This window comes from Apium graveolens, chromosome 7 (genome assembly GCF_009905375.1).
Source record: "Apium graveolens cultivar Ventura chromosome 7, ASM990537v1, whole genome shotgun sequence".
Classification (NCBI taxonomy): Eukaryota; Viridiplantae; Streptophyta; class Magnoliopsida; order Apiales; family Apiaceae; genus Apium; species Apium graveolens.
This window is the reverse complement of record NC_133653.1, coordinates 194,552,393-194,564,544: the sequence shown is the minus strand read 5'-3', so window position 1 is coordinate 194,564,544 and position 12,152 is coordinate 194,552,393. Positions and strand designations below refer to the sequence as shown.

At 37.2% G+C, this 12,152-nt stretch overlaps 2 non-coding genes across 2 annotated transcripts; one reads left to right on the top strand and one right to left on the bottom strand.

Moving 5' to 3' along the window:
- Positions 1-1,279: 1,279 nt before the first annotated feature.
- LOC141675999 (small nucleolar RNA R71) lies at positions 1,280-1,386 on the top strand. The gene has a single exon (XR_012556614.1). It is a non-coding gene; the product is annotated as a small nucleolar RNA R71 (small nucleolar RNA).
- A 9,999-nt stretch (positions 1,387-11,385) lies between these two features.
- LOC141676278 (small nucleolar RNA R71) lies at positions 11,386-11,492 on the bottom strand. Its single transcript, XR_012556876.1, has one exon. It is a non-coding gene; the product is annotated as a small nucleolar RNA R71 (small nucleolar RNA).
- Between the last annotated feature and the right edge of the window lie 660 nt (positions 11,493-12,152).

Below are 12,152 nucleotides of genomic sequence, written 5' to 3'. Positions count from 1 at the left end.
GCAGATTCAACTTCTTGAAGATTGACAAAGGCATCAGATTGATTCTATCTCCCAAGTCACATAAGCATCTGTCAAAAGACACTTTTCCAATAGTGCATGGAATAGTGAAGCTTCCCGGATCTTTAAGCTTTGGAGGCAACTTCTGTTGCAGCACAGCACTGCATTCCTCCGGGAGAGCGACGGTCTCTAAATCATCTAGCTTCACTTTCCGAGAGAGAATACCTTTCATAAACTTTGCGTAACTAGGCATTTGCTCAAGAGCCTCAGCGAAAGGTATGTTGATGTGAAGTTTCTTGAACACCTCCAGAAACTTCGCAAACTGCTTATCCAGTTTCTTCTTCTGCAGCCGCTTAGGAAAAGGCGGTGGAGGATAGATCTGTGTCTCCCCAGTATTACCCTCAGGAGGAGTGTGCTCAATAGTATTCTTCCTTGGTTCCACTTCTGCTTCATGCTGCTCTACTTCTTCTTCAGCCCCAGCTTCTTCGTTCGAAACTTGAGTTTGTTCGGGATTCGCAACCTTTCCAGACCTCAAAGTGATTGTCTTTACCTGCTCCTTAGCTTCCCTCTTCCCTGGAACTTCAGTGTCACTAGATAATGTACCATGTTGAGATTTAAAAAGGCATTGGCAATTTGTCCAATTTGATTTTCCAAGGTCTTGATAGAAATAACTTGACTCTTGCACATAAGCTTCAACTCCTCTAATTCAGATTTTTCATTAGCTTGTTGTAGTTGAAGTTGCTGCCTTGGTGCATATTGCGGTTGCTGAAAACTAGGGGGGTTGTACTGCTTAGCTGGGTACTGCTGATAAGGCCGTTGAACCGCATTCTGAGCATTGCTCTAGCTGAAATTAGGATGATTGTGGTTGTTGGGATGATAAGTGGCTGGCACAGGTTGCTGCGATCGCTGAAAATTGCTCACGAACTGAGCTGATTCACTAGAAATAGCACACTGATCAGTCTCATAGGCACCAGCATAAAGCTCACAGACACTAGTGATTTGTTTAACTCCATAATTGGCCAAAGTGTCCACCTTCATCGTCAAAGCCTTAAGTTGGGCAGCTATAGCAGTTGCTACATCCAACTCTAGAATTATAGCCACTTTTCCCTGAGTCAGTCTCTGAGAAGGATTCTGGTATTCATTAGCAGCCATCATTTCAATCAATTCATAAGCTTCATTGTAGCTTTTAGCCCACAAGGCTCCTCCTGATGCTGCATCGAGCATGGGTCTAGAAGTAGCACCCAATCCATTATAGAAATAGTTTATAATCATCCAATCAGGCATGCCATGGTGTGGGCACTTCCTTAGCATCTCCTTATATCGATCCCAAGCCTCACACAGAGATTCACCAGTTTGCTGAGCAAACTGAGTAAGAGCATTCTTGATTGCAGCAGTCTTCGCCACAAGGAAGAATTTAGTGAGAAACTTTTGAGCAAGATCCTCCCATGTGGTGATAGACCCTGGTGGTAGAGATTGTAACCAGCACTTCGCTTTATCCCTTAGAGAGAATGGGAATAGTCACGGCTTGATAGCATCTTCAGTCACACCATTGAACTTGAATGTGTCACAGATCTCGATAAAATCCATGATGTGCATGTTGGGGTCTTCAATAGGAGAACCCCCAAACTGAACTGAGTTCTGTATCATCTGAATTATGCTTGACTTAATCTCAAAAGTGTTAGCTGAGATGGCTGGCCTGATGATGCTTGACGGAATATCATTGATCTTAGGCTGAGAATAGTCCATCAAAGCCTTAAGATTTTCTGCTTGATCTCCCATCACTACTAAAACTGGTTCCTTGACTTTCTCTTCTACTTCTAACTTCTCTTTATCCTCAAAAATTTCCCTTCGAACCACTACAACTTCTTCCTCGGCTTTATCCAGAGTTCTCTTACGAGACCGCGAACGCGTATGCATACATGTTCACTAGAGTACCTGAAATAAGACAAGAAAACAAATAAGTAACAATGTCCAAGTCAATGAACTTTAACGATCACTGATGACAAACACATAAAAAAAAATTAACACTGCAGTCCCCGGTAGCGGCGTCAAAAACTTGTTAGTCGCTAAACACGCGCTATTAATACACGCAAGTATACGCGTTCACAAGTAATATAGAATTATTTCTAGTTCGTTTCCACAGAGACTGACTTTGGTTAACTAATTAATTTATACACTTATGCAACAATGATATGGTTATTATCCAATGCTAAGACGAATAACAAATTGGATTTTTGATTATAACTAAGAATAAAAATAACAATTATAACTAAAAGAATAAGAATGGTTGAATTAGTATATATATAACATGGGATTCTAACTTCATTAAATACTTCATTCAATAGCCTTCTTCGTTCTTAACCTTAGCATGTAATGGTGATGACACTAATCAGATAAAACGAAACTGATAAATGCCAACTTTCGTTGCACGAATACCATACTACCAGACATCCACAAAATAGATAAAAGCTGAATAGACACCAATTATATTGAGACCCTATATATCTATAAAATTTGACAACATAACGGTTTAAAGCATAAGTTATCTATCATGTTTACATAGGGCAAGTAAGATGGTTAAAATTACCTACAAATCTTGCATAACAATAACACATGAACCTATGCTAGCATGACAAGTTCTAAATCCTTAAATTCAATGTCGTTCCATTAAAGATTAACACGCTATCTTATAAGTTCGCGATGCTCATAAGATAAATAAGTACAACAAATACTAGGTTATCATACAATCACCACACATTAAGGTATCGAAACAAATTAACTAAAGAAATCCATAAATAAATCCGTTAGAACCCCACGATAACAATTAGCCCATAATCGGACTCATCATCAACGTGGGTTCCGATGAAATCATGGTATAATAAACATAGTCTTTATACTGAATAAATAATAAAACCAAGTACGAAACAAGAGTAAGGTTCATAAATAAGAAAACTAGCATCCAAATTACAACTTAAAATAAAGATTCACAAGTAAAACAAACATGGGATTCTAACTTCATTAAATACTTCATTCAATAGCCTTCTTCATTCTTAACCTTAGCATGTATGGTGATGACACTAATCAGATAACACGAAACTGATAAACGCCAACTTTTGTTGCACGAATACCATACTACCAGACATTCATAAAATAGATAGAAGCTGAATAGACACTAATTATATTGAAACCCTATATATCTATAAAATTTGACAACATAACGGTTTAAAGGACAAGTTTTCTATCGTGATTACATAGGGCAAGTAAGATGGTTAAAATTACCTACGAATCATGCATAACAATAAAACATGAACCTATGCTAGCATGGCAAGTTCTAAATCCTTAAATTCACAGTCGTTTCATTAAAGATTAACACGCTATCTTATAAGTTTGAGACACTCATAAGACGAATAAGTATAACCAATACTAGGTTATCATACAATCATGATAAACTAAGGTATCGAAACAAATTAACTAAAGAAATCCATAAATAAATCCGCTAGAACCCTACGATAATGATTAGCCCATAATCGGACTCATCATCAACGTGGGTTCCGATGAAAGCATGGTATAATAAACATAGTCTTTAAACTGAATAAATAATAAAACCAAGTACGAAACAAGAGAAAGGTTCACGAATAAGAAAACAAGCATCCAAGTTACAATTTAAAACAAATATTCACAAGTAAAAATAAGATCTTCTTCGTCTTCATTGAATCGTGCTAACACGATCTTCTTATGGCTCTCCTTGTGCTCTGGTATTTCCGTATCTCTATAAAACATCCTTTATTTAAGTATATATAGCAGCCCATGCAAGATAGAAGTCCTCCAATTGTAAATTAATTACAATCAGGAATTAAATCCCGACCCGGCGCGGGCCACGCTTCATCAGCGCGGGCGCGCTGGCTTTCTGACAAATGGGCGCGGCCGCGCGCTAGACCAGCGCGGGTGCGCCGTGCTTCTGGAAAACTTCTAAATTTCTTTAATTTCTGCTGCAATCGAGTTGGCTTCCGGAGCTTTATTCTTTGGAAATCATCCTAACACCATATTAGCACCAAAACAATGCTAATTCACCTAATTCTTAGAATAATGCCTGAAATGCAAAAATACTAGAAAACACATTAAAACACCAACAACTTGAGTACATTTACACCAATTCAAAGCTTTACGAAGCGTAATAAAGTGTCATAATTGCCACTTAACAAAGAGCACTCGGACTGTCGCTATACAAAACACTGTCCGTCTGTTTCTTGCCTAATTCCTTAAGAAAATTCTTCAACGAAATCATCTCCTTGCTAGCTCCAAAGATAGCCATATATGCTGCTTCTGTGGTTGAAAGAGCAACACTCTTTTGAAGTCGAGACATCCAAGTAACTGCGGTGCCACCCAAAGTGAAAATATAACCCGTTGTATTTTTTCTTGTATCCAAACATCCACCCAAATCTGGATCAGAGAACCCTTCCAAGATAACATCTTTCTTACTGAAACATAGTGCAACCTTGGATGTACCTTTCAAGTATCGTAACAACTACTTGACTGCTTCCCAATGCTCTCTTCCTAGATTAGACATAAATCTGCTAACAACTCCCACTGCATAAGCAATGTCTGGCCTTGTACACACCATAGCTTATATTAAACTGCCAAATGCATATGCATAAGGAACTTTAGCCATATCTTTCTTGCCTTCATCTGTTTTAGGTGATTGATTCTTTGTGAGATTAAAGTGACTTGCCAACAATGTACTTTTGGTCTTCGCATCCTGGACACTGAATTTCTGCATCAACATTTTAACATACTTCTCTTGAGATAATTTTAAAGTAACTTCAGCTTTATACATTATGATGCTCATACCAAGTATCTGTTTTGATGTACCCATATCCTTCATCTCAAACTCCTCAAACATCTGTCTCTTTAACCTGTTGATTTCCCTTATGTTTGATCCTACTATCAACATGTCATCAACATACAACAATATGATATAAGATGAATCAAACTGTTTAAAGTAACAACAATGATCCATAGCACTCCTCGTGTACCCATTCTTCATCATAAAGCTGTCATACTTCTAGTACCATTGGCTTGGTGCTCGATTTAAACCATACAAGCTTTTTATAAGCTTGCAAACAAGGTTTTCTTTCCCAGCTACCTGAAATCCCTCTGGCTGAACCATGTAGATTTCTTTCTCAAGATCACCATACAAGAACGCGCTTTTTACATCTAGTTGCTCTAGATGTAACTCCTCTATAGCCACAATACTAAGCACAATTTTAATTGTAGTCATCTTAATAACAGGAGAAAATTTATCGATATAGTCAATACCCTTTTTCTGTTGATAACCTTTGATTACTAACCTCGCCTTGTATCTCTTGTTGCCATCATATTCTTCTTTGATCCTGAACACCCACTTATTCTATAAAGCCTTATTTCCTGTTGGTAACTCTGTTAAAGACCAAGTCTCATTCTTCTCAAGAGAACTCGTCTCCTCATCCATGGATGTTTTCCACTGAACTGAATCATCCACTTGTACTGCCTCTGAATAACACTGAGGCTCCCTATCCTCGGTCAATAACATATAATATGATGAAGGAGATTATCTTTGTGGTGGCCTCACACTTCTGCTAGATTTTCTTACCTCAGTCTGTGGAGTTACTGGAACCGTGTCATGAATATTTTCCGAACTCCCACTATTTCCTGCAAGAACTGTTTCTCTAATATCTTCAAGCACTGCTTCCTCTTTCTTAGGTTATTCCTTTGTGAACTCATAATCGACTACAAGCTTATCCTTATACACTACATTCTCATTAAAAGTAACATCTCTACTTTTTATGACCTTCTTAGTCAGTTCATCCCAGAAACAGTAACCCATATCATATGAGCCATAACCAATGAAAATACACTTCTTTGCTTTCGGATCAAACTTGTCCCTATCAGAATCTTTAACACGCACATAAGAAACACAACTAAAACTCGTAAGTGGGAAAGATTTACCTCTTTTTCTTGCCACTCTTCTTCAGGAATCTTGAACCCCAAAGGACTTTAAGGTCCTCTATTTATGAGATACGCTGATGTGCTAATTGCATAAGCCCAAAACATCTTTGGCAACCCTACATGTAATCTCATACTCTTGGCCCTCTCATTCAAGATTCTATTCATGCGCTCTGCAACACCATTCTATTTTGGTATCTCTGGAATAGTTTTAATCATTCTAATCCCAAAATCCGTGCAATAGCTTTTAAACTCATCACTACTGTGTTCACCTCCATTATCTGACATCAAACTCTTCATATTTAAACCGGTCTAATTTTCAACTTCAGTCTTTCACTTCTTAAAAGTAGCAAACACATCTGATTTATTATTCAAAAAATAAACCCATACCTTTCTAGTGGAATCATCAATGAAAGTGATATAGTAGCAAGATTCACCCAACGACGCAACTGTTGGACCATATACATATGTATGAACTAGCTCTAACTTCTTAGCCTTGGGGGTCCTCCAAGATTTTACAAAAGTAACACGTTTCTGCTTTCCAAGAACATATGGCTCACAGAATCCAACTTCCACATTCTTCAACTATGGAATCTTCCCTTTCGAAGTTGACAACTTCATACCTTTTTCACTCATATGACCAAGCCTTTGGTGCCACAAAGTTGAAGACTCAATCTCATTAACAACTGCATTTGCTTCATAGCTAGATTGTTCAACAATGTACAAAGTCCCCCTTTTCTCTCCATGAGCAATAACTAGATTCCCCTTTATAACCTTCCACTATTTGTCACTGAAAGTAACTCAATACCCTTTCTTATTTAACTGACCTACAAATAACAATATCTTCTTCAGTCCAGCAATATACCTTATATCTTTCAATGTCCAGCTAGTTCCCAAAGAGGTTCTGAGATTAATATCTCCCATGCCCGTTATATCCAAAGTCTCATCATCAGCAAGACGAACTTTAGCAAAATTTCCAACTCTGAAATTTAACATTAAATCCTTATAAGGGGTAGCATGGAATGATGCATCAGAATCCATAACCCATAATTCAACCAATCATTCAATACAACAAATCAAAGCATCGTCATCCACCACTTCTTCTACTACATTAGCTGTTTTATCCACTTTACTCTTTCCTGTAGGAGTCGCGGGAGCCGTGCACTGATTCTTGAAGTGACCCTTCTTCTGACAATTCCAACACACAATATCCTTGCGGTCTTTGGATTATCCTCTCTTCTGTGACTTCGATCTGCTACGCCCCTTATTATGCCCCATTTTGAACTTTCTGCCTCTACTCTCAGCACTCAACAAGGAACCTGACGACTCTCCTAAGTTTTTCCTATGAATATTTTCTTGAAGAGTTGAATCTCGAACTCCATCAAAACTCAGCTTACCGCTCCCAGATGAATTACTTATAGCAGTGATAAATCCCGACCAACTTTCTGGTAATGGGGATTCCAACAACAAGGCATGTACTTCATCATCGAATTTAATATCCACTGATGCTAATCTTGTTAGGATAGAATTAAATTCGTTCACATGATCATCAACACAATCACCTTCATTCAATCTCGTGGAAACTAATAAGGGAATCAAATACACCTTATTTGAAGCATATAGTTTCTCATACATATTTGACAAAGCCTTGATCAAACCATAAGTTAACATTTCCTTGACGATATTGTAAGCAACATTCTTGGCCAAAGTCAACCTGACAACCCCCAGAGCCTTCATGTCCAATAGCTTCCAGTCTTCATCCTTCATTGAAGTTGGTTTCTTCTCTTCCAGCGGTTCATGTAGTTTTTTCTGATACAAATAATCCTCAATTTGCATCTTCCAAAACCCATAATCTTTTCCATCAAATTTGTCGATCTTTACATTCCCGTCTTCTGCCATCGCTTCCACTCGCCTGAAAACCCATGCTCTTGATACCAATTATTGAGTATACAATAACGAAAGCAAAACCCAAAGTGAATAAACAAGAATAAGAAAATAAATGACAATCACACAAGACAAAGATTTACGTGGTTCAGAAATTCCTACTTCACAAGCATCACTAATTTTGTATTGATCTCTCACAATTTGTTGTGTTATGATTTTACAATTATATGAGTATTTATAAGAGAAGAAACTAGGCCTAAATCAAAATTATAGTCCAAATATGAAAAGTAGACTAATCCATAAACTAATCTGAATCTGAATAGTCTATTTTTATGGGCTTAATTAATAGACTCCATAAACCCAACAATAAGGATCTTAACGAACTCTGAGGTACCTCATTTAGACATTAAAAAAGTAGGTCTACATTTAAACCACATAAACTACCCACGAAAACATGTATTTGTATTAAAAATAAGTTAGTACTTTTACTTCTTTAGTCAAAATTTTGGACAATAAAATGATGAAGTATGCTTTCCCCCATGATTTTAATAAGAGAGAAACAAACTTTAGTATATCCTCTGTTACGCTAAAGTACTTGGTGCATGCACGATAACTCTAGTAATAGCCATTCAAATTACAAGAATTATCCTTCATCTGAATTTTCCAGTGCAATCAACTTATGTCAAATAATAAGTGTGCATAGGACAACACCCATCACTTAGTAAAATTTTCTAAATCTTGGGTTATCATGTCAACATATACTGCTATACATATCAGTTTCATTCCCCTTCCAAGCAGGCTACATGCATATATGCACTAGAAAAATTCAATTTTTTACACTTACTGGTGAAGATTAATTCTTACATACTTCGTACGAATGCATAACCCTATAAACATACCATATTGTTGGATGTAGTTTCCATCTTATCACGTGTAAGGACCCTAGACCAGCATGTGCTAGTTTATAATACAGCAAGGAACCTGAAATTGAAAGAACATAACTAAATCAGAAAGAAACCTGAAAGAGAAAACAAAGAACTGTGATGACCAAATTATTTTCACGCAAGGACCCTTCTACCCCTTTTTAAGGTTTGTCTTCCATAATAGTTCCAACAATAAGTATTAAATTCGTTCCATCACATCCAATAAAATATTAAGTGCATTAGGCATTGTTTTATCTTCTTTAATATTTGTACTACATAAAGGTTTGTGGTGTTCATTATATCCATTGTCCAGAGTTCAAATAACCACATGAGAAATGCCCTTTAACTTATCTCATTAGTTTATTTTTAAGGTCATGCCATGTCATTTCCTGATTTTCTTGCTACTGTATAGCGACATACTTGACAAATGCAAGCTTTGATTCAAAAGTATATCATATATTTTCCATTATAAGGAGCAACAGAGCGTTGAGAGCAGTAGAGCAACGTATTTTTTTGGGAGTTGTGCTGGTGTGTGTTAAGTGGAATTTATGTCCACTTAGAACACTTTATAAAGGCTCGAATTGGTGTTTTGTACTCAAGTTGTTTGTGTATTTGATGTGTTTTTGTAGTGTTTTGCATTTCAGGGCATAATCGAAAGAAGGAATGGTTTTACATTATTTTTATGCTAGAAGAGTGTTAGGATGGAGCCTTGATTGGTTGCATAAAAGAAACCAGCAGTTGAAGGCAAGAAAAGAAGAAAAATTGAGTTTTTCCAGAAGCTCAGTGCGGCCGTGCTACTCTTGGGAGCGGTCGCTCCATACTTAGAGCGGTTGCGCCGGATCCCAGGGCGTCCGCACCAGGTCATTTTTCCAGAATCCTGTTTTTAATAGAATACTGATCTGCTGGACTTCTGGTCAACTTGGGCTACTATATAATGAATTTTTAAAGACGTTTAACGGAGAGCAAGAAGAAGACATGGAGAAGACCTAGGAGCACAAATTCAATGAAGAAGAACTAGTTTTTACTTGTGATTCTTTGCTTAAGTCGTAATCTTGGATACTCGTTTTCTTTATTATTTGAACCTTATACTCTTGTTAACGTACTTCATTGTCATTTATTTATTTTAAAAAGACTTAGTTTATTTACCATGCTTTCATCGGAACCCACGGTAATGATGAGTTTGGTTATGAACTAATCATTATCGTGGGGTTCAAACAGATTTAATTATGGATTTCAATAGTTAATTTGTTTCGACACTTAAGTTTGTGGTGATTATATGATATCCTAGTACTGGTTGTGCTTATTCGTCTTATGAGCGTCGCGAACTTATAAGATAGTGTGTTAATCTCTATTGAAGCGATAGTGAATATAGAGGTTTAGAACTTGCCAAGTTAGCATAGGTTCATGTAGTTATTATGCATGATTCGTAGGTAATTTTAACCATCTTACTTGCCCTATGTAATCACGATAGATAACTTGCACATTAAACCTTTATGTTGTCAAATTCTATAGACATATAGGGTCTCAACATAATCGGTGTCTATTCAGCTTCATCTCTTTTATGGATGTCTGGTAGTAGGGTATTCGTACAACGAAAGTTGGCGTTTACTAGTTTCCTGTTATCTGATTAATTTTCATCACTATTAACATGCTAAGATTAAGAACAATGACTTTGAATAAAGTAGTAATGAAGTTAGAATCCCATGTTTGTCTCATATAAGTAACTCAACCTTAATTCTCTTAGTTAATACTATTTTGTATAATCTCTTAGTTTAAGAAAAACCCAATTTGTATTTGTCTTAGCATTGAATGATAGCCATATCATTGTTGCATAAGTGCATAAATTGATCTTAACCTAAACCAGTCTCTTTGGGAACGAACTAGAAAGAATTCTATATTACTTGCGAACACGTATACTTGCGTGTAAATTTAGCGAATGTTTTCATTCTAACCAGTTTTTGGCACCGCTGTCGGGGACTCGATGTTAATTTTTAGTTTATGCGCTTGACATCAGTGGTCGTTAAAGTTCACTGACTCTGATATTTTACTTACTTGTTGCTTGTTTGTGTTTCAGGTACTCTAGAGAGCATTTATGCTAACGCGTTCTCGATCTCGAAAGAGAACACTGTATAAGGTGGAGGAATAAGTTGAAGTAGTTGAAGAAGTTCTTGCAGAAGTTGAGAAAGTTGAAGAAGAAGCTCTTGTTATAATGGGAAAACCAGTAGCGAATCCGAAAGTTTTGATGGATTACTCTCAACCGAAGATCAATGATATTCAGTCTAGCATTATCAGACCAGCCATCGCGGCTAATACTTTTGAGATCAAGGCTAGCACGATTCAAATGGTGCAGAATTCAGTCCAATTTTGGGGTTCTCCAACGGAAGATCCCAACAAGCACATTAGAGATTTTATCGAGATATGCGATATTTTCAATATTAATAATGTTTCTGAAGATGTTGTTAAGCTGAGGCTTTTCCTATTCTCTCTGAGGGATAAAGTTAAGTGTTGGTTGCATTCTCTACCACCAGGCTCTATTACTACTTGGGAAGATCTTGCTCAAAAGTTTCTTACTAAATTCTTCCATATGGCAAAGACAGTTGCAATCAGAAATGCTCTTACTCAATTTGCGCAGCAATCGGGAGAGTGTTTATGTGAAGCTTGGGATCGTTATAAGGAGATGCTTAGGAAGTGTCCTCATTATGGGATGCCTGACTGGATGATTTTCAACTACTTTTATAATGTCTTGGGAGCACAGTCTAGACCCATGCTTGATGCAGCATCAGGTGGAGCCTTATGGGCTAAGAGCTACGATGAAGCTTATGAGTTGATTGAAATGATGGCTTCTAATGAATACCAGAACCCTTTTCAGAGACTACCTCAAGGCAAGGTAGCAGAAATTCTGGAGGTAGATGCAGCTACTGCTATAGTTTCTCATCTTAAGGATTTGACGATGAAGGTGGATTCTTTGTCTAATTATGGAGTTAATCAGATCACAAGTGTTTATGAGCTTTGTGCTGGTGCATATGATACTGAGCAGTGTGTTATTTCTAGTAAATCAGCTCAGTTCGTGAGCAACTTTTAGAGGTCGCAGCAACCGGTTCTAGCCACTTATCATCTCAACAACCGCAATCATCCTAACTTCAGCTGGAGCAACATGCAACAGCCTTATCAGTAGTATGCAGCAAAGCAATTCATCCCTCCTTGTTTTCAACAACCGTAATATGCACCAAGACAACAACTCTAACTTCAAAATCTAATAAAAAATATGAATGGGAGGAGTTGAGGCTCATGTACAAGAGCCAAGCGGTTTCTATTAAGACCCAGGATAATTAAATTAGGCAGATTGCCAATGCCTTGCTGAATCAA